The sequence below is a fragment of the Columba livia genome, chromosome 1 (genome assembly GCF_036013475.1).
Source record: "Columba livia isolate bColLiv1 breed racing homer chromosome 1, bColLiv1.pat.W.v2, whole genome shotgun sequence".
Taxonomy (NCBI): Eukaryota; Metazoa; Chordata; class Aves; order Columbiformes; family Columbidae; genus Columba; species Columba livia.
In genome coordinates, this window is record NC_088602.1 from 115,420,639 (window position 1) to 115,436,935 (window position 16,297).

Here is a 16,297-nt window from a genome sequence, read left to right on the forward strand (position 1 = left end):
ATGGCGCCAGCATGCCCCTATATCTTATATTCTGGCCTAATGACAGGGCATTAAAAAGTTAAATAGGCAGGTTCCAAATTATTTAGTAGTTCTATAGTCCACTTATTTTCAAGATTTCCTGAGATTTTTTTGTAGCTTGTCTTTTTCCACCTACCTTCTCTTCTGACTTCTAATGCTTTTACCATTACAACGATATTTATTTTATTATCAATACACCTTCCATAGCAAGGCTCAGAGCAGGTCACAGAAGCAGGTAAAATAAGCAACAGGCTATATTACCAAGCCACGAGCTAGGCAGACTGTCAAACAGGAAGATTTTCATAGGAGGCAAGATATAAAAACAGAGAGCAAGGCTGAGAAAGGGACAGGTACATCCACTACCTAGGGATTCCCATAGGTCACGAAGCCACATCAGTTCATCAGTTGCTTCAGTCATTTGAGTTGCATTAATTATTACTAATACCACAACACCCACAAAACTCAACTGACTCCTTTCTAACTGTATCTTTCTTTGCCTCCAGAGTGCGCCTACTCACTCTTCTTACACTATCACAGCCTTGCCATTCTTTATTAACTATGACCTCTTTTACTCTAATGTGAACCCATCCTGATCTTGCCACAAAACTGAATTTTGCAATGTAGACAAACAACTTTGAACCATCTTGCAAGCCAGGGATTAAAAACATGTTGTCTACTGTATTGCCCTAGAGGATATTTTATATATGGAAAATCTACACCTTTAATTGTGGCAACAAAATACCCCTGAAAGAATAATTTCAACAAGCCTTTCATGACATGAGAACTTTCTTCTTGGAGTTATGTTGCCATTCAAAGATTAGCCAAATCATTTTGGTATCTGCAAGGAAGTTTTATGTAACATACAATGAGTATGTTTTCTGTATTTCTCTATGTCTTTGTCTTTTAAAATTAATGATTAATTATGAAAATAAGATGTCTGCAACAGCTTCTTATCTGTATGGAGTGTAGTATTAAAATAATAATCCATGTTGATGGTATCTTGCCTTTGAAGTTTCCCGGCAGATTGGAAAGAGAGCAATTCTACTGCTGGCCACTGTGCAGTGACAGCTGGGTGAAGTCATTGTAAACACTGACGATAACTTTCCATATGGCAAAAATGCCTAACTGTTTATTTGGTAGTCACCAGTGCATGCTCATTAGGACCTAGAGCTGCATAACCTTACTGAATGTGATTGTCTGCTTAGAAATTCTGTTGTGCTGAATTTATCTGCAATATGTTATCCATAAAAAGGGTCCAAGTCCTGGTTCCTGGATTCAGACATAGATTTTGATCATCAAAGGTGGAATATTTATGTATCTGGATCCTGTTCCTCGCCACCAACTTTCTTGCTCCCCCATTCTCTTTCAGAGATGGGATGAAAAACAGTTATACAGATGCAAATAAAAATTAATTTTTCAGTCAAACTCATCTTTAGTCAATAGTCAAGTAGTTTTTCCACCATTTTTGTCATTTTCTGCTTCACTGAAGCCCTCCAGCATGGGATTACTTGTGGCAAATTTATGAATTGAAATTTCACATTTCCTGGTACCTTTCATTCTCTTTTCCCTGGATGATACTAAATATCTATATTTAGAGAGACTGCATCAAGTCCTAGTCTTCCATTTTTTAATATTTCATAACAGGTAGTGATTGAAGTGATAAGAATATATATTCTCTAAAGAGAGAATAATATTTAATCAGGAGGCAGCTTCTCATCATTGCAATACAATTTGCTACTGTCTTAAACTAGGTTAAAATATTAAATAACATTAACCATTTAAAAAATTGTAGCACTTTCTGAAAAATAAATCAGAAGCAAGAAGCAACTGAAAATTATTTATTTGATGATTTTAAATAGCTACAATATTTTTCAAAATAAATTGAAATTTTTATTATTATAAGCATCTTAACATTTCAGAAATATGTCAAAACATTAAATATTCACTGGCAATTTTTTCAAAGATTAAGAAGAAAATATTTTTAATAAATAATATCTAGATTTTTTAATACTACATTATCAAATATGGAAATTCCACCAGTCCTACAATCTGCAACCAAATCCTTCCTCTTCTGCCCCCACTGAAAAAAAGAAAAAAAAACCTATATGAAAATATTCTTCTCATGAAGGCTCGCAGAAAAGAACACAGACCAAAAGTTTCCTTTTTCAAATTACATTCAACGCACTGTGAAAAGCTTTTAAACATAACTGACTAAATTAGCATATATCTAATCTCATTATTTGCCACACTCTACACTTGAAATTGTAATTTTATCAGTTTCTCGTTTCGCTGGCACTAGAATGTTTCTGACACTAAGGAGTCTAAAGAAAAGCTACATAAATATTCTGCTTTATGGAAAATAATTACACAGCAGAGATACTACCTTTTATTTCAGCCTTTTTGCTCTTTATTAATGAGAGAAAACGGTGGGACCTTTTTACTGTGGGACCTTTTTGTTGGAGCTGACATTACTATTCTTAGAACCACAGAAAGACTTTGGTTGGAGGGATCTCTGAAGGTCACCTAATCCAACCCCTTGCTCAAACCAGGGTTAATTTGAAAGCTCAGCTCAAACTGCTGAAGGCTTTGTGTGGCCAGGTTTAAAAACCTCCAGGGCCAGAGGGTCCACAGCCTAGCTGGCAAACCCGTTCTCAACAGAGTCAAAGTTTATTTCAGTAATTTTCCTATCTGCATATTCAAAATCTGCAAGCTAACAGTTAATATTTGCTCTTGTAAGTGAAAATACTAGGAAACTGTGGGAATTTATAAGTATAAAGGATGACAGGCCACTTAAATACCAGATTAAGCAGATTTGAAGCATGATAATAATCTGATATCTGCAATGCTAGAGGAAAGAAGCAGATATTTCTAGCATTCAGATGGTCTCATCTTAAAGTGCAAATCTCACACCAGCCAGGTACTTCTAAAAAGGCCCTGACAGTGACTATTAATTATCTTTTATTATAAGAAATTACTGATTTAGAGATTAAGACACACTCTAGTGTCTAACATAAAACCTCAAATCTTAATCTTGGTCCTTCAGCATATTTTATAGAGTGCTTCTTTACACCACGTTTTGCCTAATCCTTAAACTCGGTCAGCCAACTGAGGCTCATTTTGAACCCTACACTGTGCTCAGCACTTATGTTTTGGCTTCCACTATGATCAGAAGATTTGTTTAAGCTTTTTCATAATTCACAGATGTTTAAATCCTCAAACCAATTTCTGTTTTAATCCTTTAAATGTGTTTGAACTGGACTACATCCAGTATGTGTAGACATCACCAAATGCAATACAAGAAAAAGGGTAAGGTTCATTTCAGTTACAGCTTGGGGAGGAACGGGAAATTATCACATTCAGTAAAATCACTGTATACAGTATTGTTTAAAAATTAGAAAGCATGTTTTCTTTCCGTTAAAAAAGTTTCAATTCATGTCTCTGTGAAGTCTCTAAAAGATACAGACTATCTCCAGACTTTTAAAACTCTGCTATTGATCATGAATCACTAAATGAAAAAATAGATAAGAAAATTCCTGGGATAAAACAGTGAATGAGAGGTCTCATACAACTGTATTTCACCAATAAAGACACCTTCTATGAGGACTAATGAAGGAATGCTGTGGATCTTGAACTCTGCTCTAAAAGTTGTCTTAAATACTCTGTACTAAATGATTACAGAGGAATTCATGAATATGCAATGAAGTATACAGACAGTTACAGTTCAGTAAACATAGACAGCTGTGAAAAAGAAAAGACATGATCTCAGGTATCACTCCAACTATAATATTATATCATCTCTATTAACTAATAGGGATAAGATTGGAAAACCCCACAGCCCTTATATTATATGACAGGGCAATAATGTTCAAATTCTACAGGAAATATTGTCATGAAAACCAAACTATTTAGTATATACCATTTAAATTATTTTACTTGTTAATAACCTCATGACTTCAATTGAACTGTCTCAGCTTGAACTTTCTGTCTTGGACAGCATAAATACCAGCAAAACACTGAACTTCAAAACATTGCAGATTACCAGTTCTTAGTTGCTGGTGTGGACATTAAGCAAAACATAGTAACACTCTCCATAGGTAATTAATTTTTCTGTTAGTGTTTTCAGCAGGGATGACTCTGGGGCCAGTTCAAAATGGGTTACTTAACCAATCACCTAGTTACGTATTGTTCACCCAAAGCGGTGCATTAGTATCTGAAAACCTTCCAATCTTTCGCATTGCTCTGATGGGTCCATAACTTAACCCGTCTCTGGTTTTGGCTGTCTTTTTTTTTCAGAGACCTCTCTGTTACAGGGGAGAGACACCTATCACACAGAACGAAAACTGGTCTGAGACAGTCACATTGTGCCCATGATTTGCACTAAATTCCTTATGGGAAAATAAAATGTATTATGTTTTCTATAAGTATTTCATTCCAGTCCTTACACATGATCTACCTCAAAAAGCAAAGTCATTGTTTGTTCTTTTTGTTTTGTTTTCCCTGTAAGCTTTTCAGCTTTAATAACACTGTTTTTCTTCTTAAAATAGAAATTGAACATAACAAATACAGAAGATAGGTGGTGCCATCTGTATAGGACTACATCAATGGTTTATATTATACTCCTAGATTTCTGTTAGAAATCTAGCATCATTGCCAAGAATGAGATTTAGGAACATAGACATACAATGACCAGGATGCAACGAAAGACAAAAACTAAATGAAAAGAAAAACAGGACTATTCCTTTCTTTCTCCACCTGTTTGGATATTTTTTCAAGATGCTTTAGCTAGGAAGCCTACTTTGTCTGTTTTCCTTCTGTAATGTCATTATTTACTGGCACAGCTCTTGACTCTTTGCAGAGGACACTGGTGTTTTGCCAGGAGTCACCTTAGGTAAACAGAGAGAACATAATTACTTCATGCCTCATGAATTCATCAATTGAAATGACAATTCTATTGAAAAATCAATACACAGAAAGGAAGAGACTTTGGAGATTGTCAGGTGAGCTCAGGAAAACAGACCAGTTTGGAGTAGCAGGCTTCAGTGAAAAAAAGCGGCTGTCCAAAAGATTTCAATTCTTTCTCAGAGAGCACATTTGTCTGCACACCCAGCTCTCCGAGTTCCTCATTTTATGTGTTCCCATTAATCAAATAATCATCATGGATAATCATAAGCAAAAGTAGAAACAAGTTATTTTTTTATTACCCTTGATAGTTTTCCCTTATCATTCTACTTGCAAACTGAGTAATTTGGAGACTCCAAAACCATTAATGCTGCAAACAATGTGTACCACTGGTGTTTTTTTTTAAGGACTAAGTGTATGTCAAAAGTGCATGTAAATAAAGTTTGATAAATGCCTTATTTAAATAAAACAGAGGTGTTTACATTTCAGCTATATATACTATACATATACTATGTAAAGCATTAATACATTTTGGAGACTTCATGTTGCGTATCTCCTTTACAATAAGGTTTACAGATGGAGGAATAATTATCATATCATTTAATAACTGCCTTTCAAACAACATATCATAACTCTTTTCCTGTCCCGAGTGTGTGCAGATATAGAAGGAAAATGATAAAATATATTAGTAAAAAACAATGAATTTATATCAGTATTTTTTCAACATTTTGCCATGAACACATTCATATGCTAATTTCTGTCATAACAGTACATATTGTTTTTACCTAAAGCCTCAATTCTAAAATCTACCTTTAAATTTGGTTAAACTGCAGATTCAGAAAATGCTTTTGTTATTTTTGTAGTTAAGAATCAAAATGAGTTGTGAATATGGCTATCTTAATTATGTCTTTTCATCCTTATTATAAAGTATAGCATGTTGACTAAGTACTATTTTCTGGGTATTTTCATAATAAATGCTTTAATTAATTTAGCATAACAAAATAAGTGATACATTTTACGCTCATACAGCAGCAGACTATTATGATAATGTAAAAGTGTGAAAAACACATGAATGCTAAAATTTTCAGCGCAACTTTAACTTAATAAAAATTTCACTTTAGAACAAGATATTATTTTCACAGTATCACAGTATGTTTGGGATTGGAAGGGACCTCAAAAGCTCATCTAGTCCAATCCCCCTGCTGGAGCAGGAACACCTAAGTGAGGTCGCACAGGAACACGTCCAGGCGGGTTTTGAATGTCTCCAGAGAAGGAGACTCCACAACCTCCCTGGGCAGCCTGTTCCAGTGCTCTGTCACCCTTACTGAGAAGAAGTTTTTTCTCAAATTTAAGCGGAACCTCTTGTGTTCCAGCTTGATCCCATTACCCCTTGTCCTATCATTGTTTGCCACCGAGAAGAGCCTGGCTCCATCCTCATGGCACTCACCCTTTATATATTTATAAACATTAATGAGGTCCCCCCTTAGTCTCCTCTTCTCCAAACTAAAGAGACCCAGCTCCCTCAGCCTTTCTTCATAAGGGAGGTGCTCCACTCCCTTAATCATCTTCGTTGCCCTATGCTGGACCCTCTCCAGCAGTTCCCTGTCCTTCTTGAACTGAGGGGCCCAGAACTGGACACAATATTCCAGATGTGGTCTCACCAGGGCGGAGTAGAGGGGAAGGAGAACCTCTCTTGATCTACTAGCCACCCCCCTTCTAATACACCCCAGGATGCCATTGGCCTTCCTGGCCACAAGGGCACAGTGTTGCCTCATGGTCATCCTGTTGTCCACCAGGACCCCCAGGTCCCTTTCCTCTACACTGCTCTCTAATATGTAATTTCCCAACCTATACTGGAACCTGGGGTTGTTCCTGCCCAGATGCAGGACTCTACACTTTCCTTTGTCATTAGGTTATTCCCCACCCAACTCTCCAGCCTGTCCAGGTCCCACTGGATGGCAGCACAGCCTTCTGGCGTGTCAGCCACACCTCCCAGCTTAGTGTCATCAGCAAACTTGCTGATAGTACACTCTATTCTCTCGTCTAAATCGTTAATGAATATATTGAATAATATTGGCCCCAGTACTGACTCCTGAGGCACTCCACTAGATACTGGCCTCCAAGTAGACTCCGCACCATTGACTACCACTCTCTGGCTTCTCTCCTTAAGCCAGTTTGCAACCCACCTCACTACTCTATTGTCTAGACCACACCTCCTCAACTTAGCTGTGAGGATGCTGTGGGAGACTGTGTCAAAGGCTTTACTGAAGTCAAGGTAGACCACATCCACCGCTCTGCCACCATCCATCCACCTTGTTACATTCTCATAAAAGGCTATGAGATTGGTCAAGCATGACTTACCCTTGGTAAATCCATGCTGACTGCCCCTAACAACCCTCTTATCCTTGATATGCCTTGAGATGGCACCAAGGATAAGCTGTTCCATTACTTTCCCAGGGACAGAGGTGAGGCTGACCGGTCTATAATTACCCGGGTCCTCCTTCTTGCCCTTTTTGAAGACTGGAATGACATTTGCTTTCCTCCAATCCTCAGGCACCTGCCCCGTTTACCAAGACTTGGCAAAGATGATGGAGAGCAGTCCAGCAATGACTTCAGCCAGCTCCCTCAGCACCCGCGGATGCATCCCATCTGGACCCATGGATTTATGGATGTCCAGACTATTTAATTGCTCCCTAACCCAGTCCTCATCGACTAAAGCAAACTCCTCCATTGACCTGGCTTCATCCGGGGTCTCAGGGGTACAGGGCTCCCCAGGACAGCCTCCGGCAGAGTAGACAGAGACAAAGAAGGCATTCAGTAATTCTGCCTTCTCTTTATCTTCTGCCACCAGGGCACCCACCCCATTCATCAGTGGGCCTACATTGCCTCTGGTATTAGTTTTATCTGCTATGTATTTGAAAAAGTTCTTTTTGCTGTCCTTGACCCCTCTCGCCAGCTGTAATTCTAAGAAGGCCTTGGCTATCCTAGCTGCCTTCCTACATCCTCTAACAGCAGCCTTATATTCTTCCCAAGTGGCCAGCCCCTGCTTCCACGACCTGTAAACTCTCCTCTTCTGCTTGAGCATACCCAACAGATCCCTATTCAACCACGCAGGCTTCCTGGCTCCCTTCCTTGACTTCCTTTGTGTGGGGATGCTCTGATCCTGAGCGTGGAAGAAGCAATCTCTGAATGCAATCCAGCTATCTTGGGCCCCTTTTCCTTCAAGCAGTCTTGCCCATGGGATTTCCCCCAGCAATTGCTTGAAAAGGCCAAAGTTAGCCCTGCTAAAGTCCAGGGTTACAATTCTACTTGCTATTCTGTTCCTGCCACACAAGATGCTGAACTCCACCATCTTGTGGTCACTGCAACCCAGGCAGCCCTCAACCTTTACTGCTTCGACCAGACCCTCCTTGTTAGTGAGGATGAGATCCAGCAGTGCACCTCTCCTAGTTGGCTCCTCCACCATCTGCATGAGGAAGTTATCATCAATGCACTGGAGAAACCTCCTGGACTGTGGCTGGCTGGCTGAATGGTCCTTCCAGCAAACATCAGGGAAGTTAAAATCCCCCACAACAACCAGGGCCTGTGACTGTGAGGCCACTCTCAACTGCCCATAGAAGGCCTCATCAACTTCCTCAGCCTGATCTGGTGGCCTGTTACAGACGCCCACAACAGTGTCACTCCTGCCAGCCCGTCCCTTGATCCTGACCCATACACTCTCAACTCACTCGTCATCCACTCCTGGGCAGAATTTAGTACATTGTAGTTGCTCTCTCACATAGAGAGCAACTCCACCACCACACCTGGCTGGCCTGTCTTTCCTGAAAAGGGCATAGCCATCCCTGACCACATTCCAGTCATGTGAACTGTCCCACCATGTTTCCGTAACTGCCACCGGATCATAATCTCCCGACCGAACATAGGATTCTAACTCCTCCTGCTTATTCCCCATGCTGCGCGCATTGGTGTACAGGCATTTCAGGGAGCGAGCAGAGCACACCAATTTCTCCCTAGGGGCATAGGAGGCCACCTGGTCCTCGTCAGTTTTAGAATGCTGCCCCACTGGGACAAGCCCAGCTACAACCCCATCCCCCTTCGAGCCTAGTTTAAAGCTCTCCAAATGAGCCCAGCTAATTCCTGCCCCAGCATCCTTTTGCCCCTGCGAGATAAACCTTTCCCGCTTGACACTGTCCGGACTGGTGACTTATAAAACCAATCATTATCAAAAAATCCAAAGCCCTGTCTGTAGCACCAGTCTTGGAGCCAACCATTAAGAGACTGAATTTTCCTATTCCATCCCACATCGTCCCTTGAAGATGGAAGGAGTGAAGAGAAGATCACTTGAGCCCCTGAGTCTTTCACCATCCTTCCCAAGGCCTTGAAGTCGTTTTTCATTCCCCTCAGACTGCGGGAAGCAGCTTCCTCCCCATCTGTCTGGAAGACCAGCAGCGGGTAGCAGTCTGTCGGGTGCACCAGTTTGGGGAGCTCTCTAGCAATACCCTTGATCCAGGCTCCAGGTATACTGCAAACTTCCCTAAGATGAGGGTCAACTCTGCATATTGGGCCCTCTGTTCCTTTCAGAAGGGAATTTCCTATTACAATCACCCTTCTTTCTTTCTTATCAGAGGCAGTCTTAAGTTGTGAAGTCAACCGCCTCTTCCTATGTGATCTTGTAGGCAGGCTTGGCACCACCTCCTCACCTACCTCTTCTTCAAGATCCAGAGCCTCAAACCTATTACGGAGGGGCACCTGGGGAGACAAAGCAGGCAGGGAGGGGGGGCTGCCTGTGACGCCGAACCGGAATACACTTCCAACCCTCGTCGTCTTTTAGGTCCCCTACCTCTGCCCGACAGCAACAAGGGCAGGGCCGTCTCAGGACTTCCGCCTCTGTCTGAGAGGGCAGGAGGTCCATCTCCTTTTGGGGGGTACCTCCCTGGGACCTTTCCGACTGGCACGTCAGGTTGTTACTCCACCAGTCGATCTCCCTTTCGCACTCCCTGATGGTCCTCAGTGTCTCAACCTCCTCCTTAAGTTTCACAACCATGTCGAGCAGATCTTGCACCTGCTCACACCTCACACAGGTGGAGAGCTGGCCTCCCTCCCCCGGCAGCAGCAGGCTCTGGCACTCCCTGCAGCCGGAGACCTGAACAGCCACCGTTTGGGACAGAACCTCCTCAGTCTGCGTAGCCACAGTTTGTTTGAGACAAGCTCTCCTCCTGGAGGCGACCATGGTCGTCAGCACTCTGGGATTCTGGCAATAAGTTAGAGGGGCTGACAAGCGACAAGTGCTCTCTGCACCCTGCTACACAAGCTACCACACCTGCTGCTGCAGCACAGTGTCAGTGGGACTCACCCGCTACACAAGCCGGTTGCTCCTCCCTACACCTGGTGGGCAGCGACTAGTGGCTGCCCCCCCAAAGGATTTTTCAAGGCAAGGGGAGGGGGTGTGGTCGCCGTCACCATGGGAACGCCCCCCGCCACGTCAGCCGCTCTCTCGCAATGGCTGCCGGGGCTGCAGGGATCGGGACTCGACGGGAATCACGCTGTCCCTGTACGTTTCCCTCTGAGCTTCCTAATCTCGGCTGAACCTCGTGCTCGGCTGAACCCCGCCGGCTCCGGCTCTCGCTGGGCTGGCTCCGATCAGCTGACTGGATGCTAGTGAACAGCTTCATAATTAAAGATTACCAGGTCCCATTTTTTTTTTCTTTCAGATAAAAATAATAAAGACAATTTCCATATAGTTTCAAAATTGTTTAAAAAAAAAATTTGACATAACCTGTCATCTCTGAGCAATGGAATTTTTGCATGTCTTTTCTCTCAAGCCATGTAAAGTTCACTGAAAGGAGATTTCTTCTCCATATTAAGAAAATAACATTTGTCTCTTGAATGCTGCTGGGTTTCAGGCAGGTGAGGAAGAGGTTCTGGTAAGGGTCCATGAATAGGTTAGATGCGAGACAACTGCATATTACCGTACCTCACGTTAAGGGGGGAAGTTAATATATGACTGAAATCTATAGATAGAAGGGCAGGTCTGTGGAAAGTTGGAGACCAGTCCTGCTGTGGCACTGCTGGGGCAGGGGCTGATGGCCCCAGGGGGTGACATGGGGTCTTGGGCCCTGGGCAGGGTGGGGAGAGCTGCGGGGTGTGGGGCATGAATATTCAGGGCTGTTGGTGCCCTCTGTCTCTCAGCACTTGTGCAGCCTTTAATAATGAATGAAATAGGACTTCTAACATGCACATTCTCAATGGTCTTAAAGTAGGAAACACGACACTGAACTCTACAAAACATTGGTTAGTGCAAGTCCTTTAGCCTTTGCAAAAACACAGGTTAATCAGCAAAGGTAGGCTCTAGGTCTATAGCTGGACATCTAAATTCATTTGTCTACAAGTGAATGTGACATCTAGGCTACAGCAATAGGCTCTAGTTCACAGATTCAGAGGGATTAGAGAGCTAACCAGCTTATTCTAAAGTAGGCACCTCTACTTTGACATCTGATGAATATCTTTGAACTCTTGTACTGCCAAATTTTCACTGAGTGGTATAGGAGGTAAGAGATCTCTTCCACATTCAGATATCTGTATTAAGGAATCTTAAAACTAGGTTTCTGAATTTTCAGCAAAATCTTGCCTTTGAATTTACTGGCAAAAAGCTAAGTGCCTGTAGACTTCTAGCTGATAAATAGTTAGGCAGAGGTTTTTCAGGCACTTTAAATGTCTCATCCTATATATGGTGTCTTTCAGATCTCAACCCTTCTATGGTTCTGAGATTTTGTGCCTTCTACCGCTATGATGGTCAGTTCTACTTTTTTATGTTTATTACTGATCTAAATAAGCAGTGGTCGAATATTTGCTGTGTGTTGGTAAAAATGATAAGTTTTCCTTAAAGGGAAGAAAAAAAAAAAAATAAGATGCAGTTGTATACACATTGGTAGATGCTGTGCTTTAAAAAAAAAAAAAAGTACAACACTAAATTTGTACAACCAGTTGGCAGATCTGATTCCTGTTGAGGAATGTTGAAGATATTGAATTATATTTATTTCTCTCAGTTTTTTAACTGCCCCTTGTGTCAATACTTTGTCCCAGTACCAGGAAACCGCTACAGATTCAAAACCCAATGCATCATACTTTATTGTATCCAGTCTTCTTCTAGTGACTTTTCAACAAAGACTACTTGTCTGACTGCAAGTTAATTCTTTCTTTATTACTCATGCAACTCTGTGTATATAAACATATCTTTTATTGTCCTTGTATAAGGTGTTTCCTTGTAACCCACCAAAGAGATCACATCAAAAACCTTCCCTCAGCAATCTTGCCTTTAAGGGTATGATTGCCTTTGAAATTCACTGAAACTTGCAACCTGCCACAAAATCTTTCCTATTATTTTCAGATTTGATTAAGAGAAAAAATGAGTATCAAAGAAAAGCTGGATATGGTTCACCGTAAGGGGACTATACAGTGTTAACAATTAATCATGCCTGTCACCTTTCGATTACTGTAGCTATTAAGAGAATATGTCCACAAAGTGTAATACTTGCTATTGTGATTAGTTTCAGGCAGTTTTCTAAATTTATATGTAAATAGTTTGTTAATAAGATTTAAAACAAATGAACAACTCATTCCTTGTACCTTCATGAGACAAAAATAAGACAAGTGTTTGTACTTCTAACTTTTAAAAAGTTCCTAGCATACTTCTCAGAAAAATGGGTGCCCTGAAAAGGAGGATAACAGTATTTTGTCAAAGATCAAAGTATTTATTTGCTCAGACCTCTCCTTTGTCTTATTTTATAGTTTATATGCTTTGTGAATTCAAATGGTACAATTGCTGCTAGTTGCCTAGTACTGTTGGCTCTCTGGAGGGTAGGAAAAAAATCTATGAGTACATCACCGTACTTTTCTTCACTTTCCTTTATATATATAAATTCATAATGTCTGTTACATTTATTTTTATTAATGTTACTATGCTGTGTCATCTGTTACTATATTTCTTATTACTATTATATTATACTATATTATTATTAATTCTTGCTTAATCATAACGTAGGATTTAAAAATTCTTCTTTTTTATTCAATTTTTTCCTACTTCTCTCCTTTCACTAAAGTTACAACAATCTAACTTAAAACAAATAGAAAGTCTACTTTACAATTTGTATACTAATTTTTATTTTCCTCCAGAACTTCTTCAGTTAATAGTAGCACTACACTAAATACTTTATTGAAGATCAGATAAATCAGGTCCACTCTTTTCCCTTTGCTGATAAAACAATAAATATGAAATACTGAGATCAGCTTATTTCTCATTTATGCCTTCATACCAGACTCAAGAATATTGTGACAATATATTTGGTTCAGGTGAATTCTCCACTTGTACTCTGTTTCAATCACAAGTGAAAATAATTTGGTCTCCTTTTTTTTTGTGTTGTGCACATGATAATCAGATTTGTACAGAAAACAAAAAGTAATGGATAGGCTGAGCAAGAGCTATGAAAATCTTTAAACCAATGAATCTGCATGCAACTTTCTTTCCTTCCATTTATTAACATAGCACTTATTTTATTTCTCCAGTCACACCACAGCTCCTTATGACAGGACAGTAATTTCATGAATTGTTTCTTTATGGATTTTGAATTCTGGAAAGTAGTTTCTCTCCAATTTGAATACTTTTGTATACTTGAATCATTTGTGTTCTGCTGGTGACTCAGAGTTTATTCTCCTTTCCACAGTTCCCCGTTCAGAACACTTTTGAATGGCATATGGTCTGTTGAACAGCTGGGGAATGCTATCATTGATTTTTAGTGTTTAGAAAGGTTGGAAATCAGGCTTAGAAGGTATATATCTGCTTTCATATTGTGTTGGCCATTTTTATGAACATATTTCATGCTGTTATTGCTTGAATATGCTCTTCTTTGATATGATGTCATAAGACTTCAGTTTATAACTTGTGGTTTAATCCGGCAGGCAACTAAACACCACACAGCCATTCACTTCACTCCTCTCCTCCAGTGGGATGAGGGAGAGAATCAGCAAAAAAAAACCAGTAAACCTTGTGAATTAAGATAAAGACAGTGTAATAGGACAGAAAGGGAAAATATAACAACAATAATAATAGACAAAACAAGTGATGCACAATGCAATGGTTCACCACCTGTCACCTGATAGCCAGCCATCTCCCAAGTAGCAGTTGCCCCTTGCCCTCTGGCCAACTCCCTGAAGTTTATACCGAGTATGATATCACACATTATGGAATATCCCTTTGGCCAGCTTGGGTCAGCTGTCCTGTCTGTGTCCCCTCCCAGGTTCTTGTGCATCTCCTTTCTGGCAAAGCAGGGGAAGCTGAAAAGTCCTTCACTTTGTGTAAGGGCTGCTTAGCAACAACTAAAACATCAGTGTGTTATCAACATTATTCTCATACTAAATTTGAAACACAGCACTGTACCAGCTACCAGGAAGAAAATTAACTCTATCCAGCTGTAACCAGGACAACACAGTAAAATCTCAAAAAATTCACAGTGGGTATTCAACTCCACAGCAAACTAAAATATTGTTACAAAACACACTTAAATATAAAGTGACATGTAACTCTTGCTAACAGCTATGATAAAAGCCCTTTGCAAAAAAACAACTTAGTACAGTAGACAGACCAAAGTATGACAGAGACAGTTAAATTTATTCCTCTCTCATAATAAATGATAAATTCATAAGATGAATCAAAGATTCCTTATAAATAAAAGCTCAAGGTCCGAGTATTCACAGAAGACAAAAGTTATCTTCTAGGCAAAACACACTATATGTATATTTGTATAAATATACATAAATGGTATAATACTTGATCCTTTTGTTTCTAAGCAGACAAAGGTATGAACAAAAATGTTATTACAATTTAGCAGGGTAAGAAGAAAAGCATGTGGCTAATGCAAAACACAGCTAATGATAGAATAATTCATTGGTCCTTAATGAAAACTATTGCTGAAACCTGTTGAAAAATACAGTTTTCTTTTTCCTTATAAAGTGCTAATTTTCTAAGGACAAGGCTTGAACTGTGTCACAAGCAACTATTTCAACAAGATAAATCAGTAATTTGTTTTCAGTTTAATTAGTACTTTAAGTAAACAAACTCTTGTTAGTCATCAGAGAGCTTGGTACTAATTAATTAACCAACTTGTTTTATGTTGCAATTTCACCTTCAGCGTAAAGTAACATAAGACTAAAAAAAAAAAAAAAAAAAAAAAAAAACAGAAAAGAAAAAAAAAAGAAATAGAAAATAAAAAGAGCATCATGCCAGTCAATAATTTCTTCTTTGCATTACCCAAAATTCAAAATGAACTTGATGTTTCATTTGATCACTACTCTACCTCCATAATGAATGTTGACAGCACATTTAACAGAAGCATAATATATGTAAAATATTATAATATACATAAAATCTCTTACAGTAAATGAATGTTCAATTAATTCAGAATCAGCATTGGGGTGAAAGCATATTAAGGATCTACACCTTCCCTACATTTCACTGTATCACATCTGAAGAGCCCTGCAAGACTACTCCCTAGATCTCTGTATGCCAATCTCTATAGATTTGGTGATATTCAGGTTAAAGTTTCAGGAACCCTGGTGTGTTAATTCTGCTCATCTCTTCTGACCGTGTTTTACAAGGAAAGAGATATCTGTAGCTGGCATGGAGAGATAGGTACAGAAAAGCAGGTGGGAAGCTTGAACAGTGAAGGTTTGTTTTTCCATCAGTAGCTCACTGAGTCCCTGCTGGAGGCAGCTACATCTGCTGTGCTAAGGGGGCAATGAAGAATTCAGTGGTGCATACGAACACAGTGGGGAAAGCACTGTGGGGAACTGGGGAATATCTGTATTAGATGTATCGAGCAGAGTTCTGAACGGGACTTTGGCTTTCTGGCTACAGTGTGGCCAATATTAAAGAACGGGTAAACTGGAGTATCACCTAAATCTCTCGGTATAGATGTATCTTCTCTAGTAACCAGGTCAGAATGATATTCTGTGAATAGAATATGAGATATACAAAGTAAATATTTGATCACAGGAACAGTTCTTTTGTCTTGGTCCTAGAATCTAGGCTTCATTGCCTGCCTTGATAAAGTGGTTACTTAGTACAAACATTTCATAATGTACTGAGCTCTCATAAATCAATTTGAAATTAGTTTACTGTCAAGTTGATAAATCTCATTTTATCATTACACCTTGAAGGTGATTTAACAGGTATTTTTTACAGCGTATAATTTATACCACATTAGGAAGAGAAAAGAAAACAAATGTTCCAAACCAGTAATTATTGTCACATTAATTTATAAATTCTACTATGTTAAAGCTTTGAGTACAGTTTCGAATAAAGCTTTTAGATACAGTTTATGCATAA

The 16,297-nt window shown here is 39.6% G+C and overlaps 1 long non-coding RNA gene across 1 annotated transcript; it reads right to left on the bottom strand.

The window, feature by feature from the left end:
- Window positions 1–1,966: 1,966 nt before the first annotated feature.
- Window positions 1,967–10,564, bottom strand: LOC135580046 (uncharacterized). Its single transcript, XR_010474218.1, has 3 exons — window positions 10,271–10,564; window positions 4,814–4,901; window positions 1,967–2,098 (listed from the first exon to the last, which is right to left on the bottom strand). It is a non-coding gene; the product is annotated as an uncharacterized LOC135580046 (long non-coding RNA).
- Window positions 10,565–16,297: the final 5,733 nt, after the last annotated feature.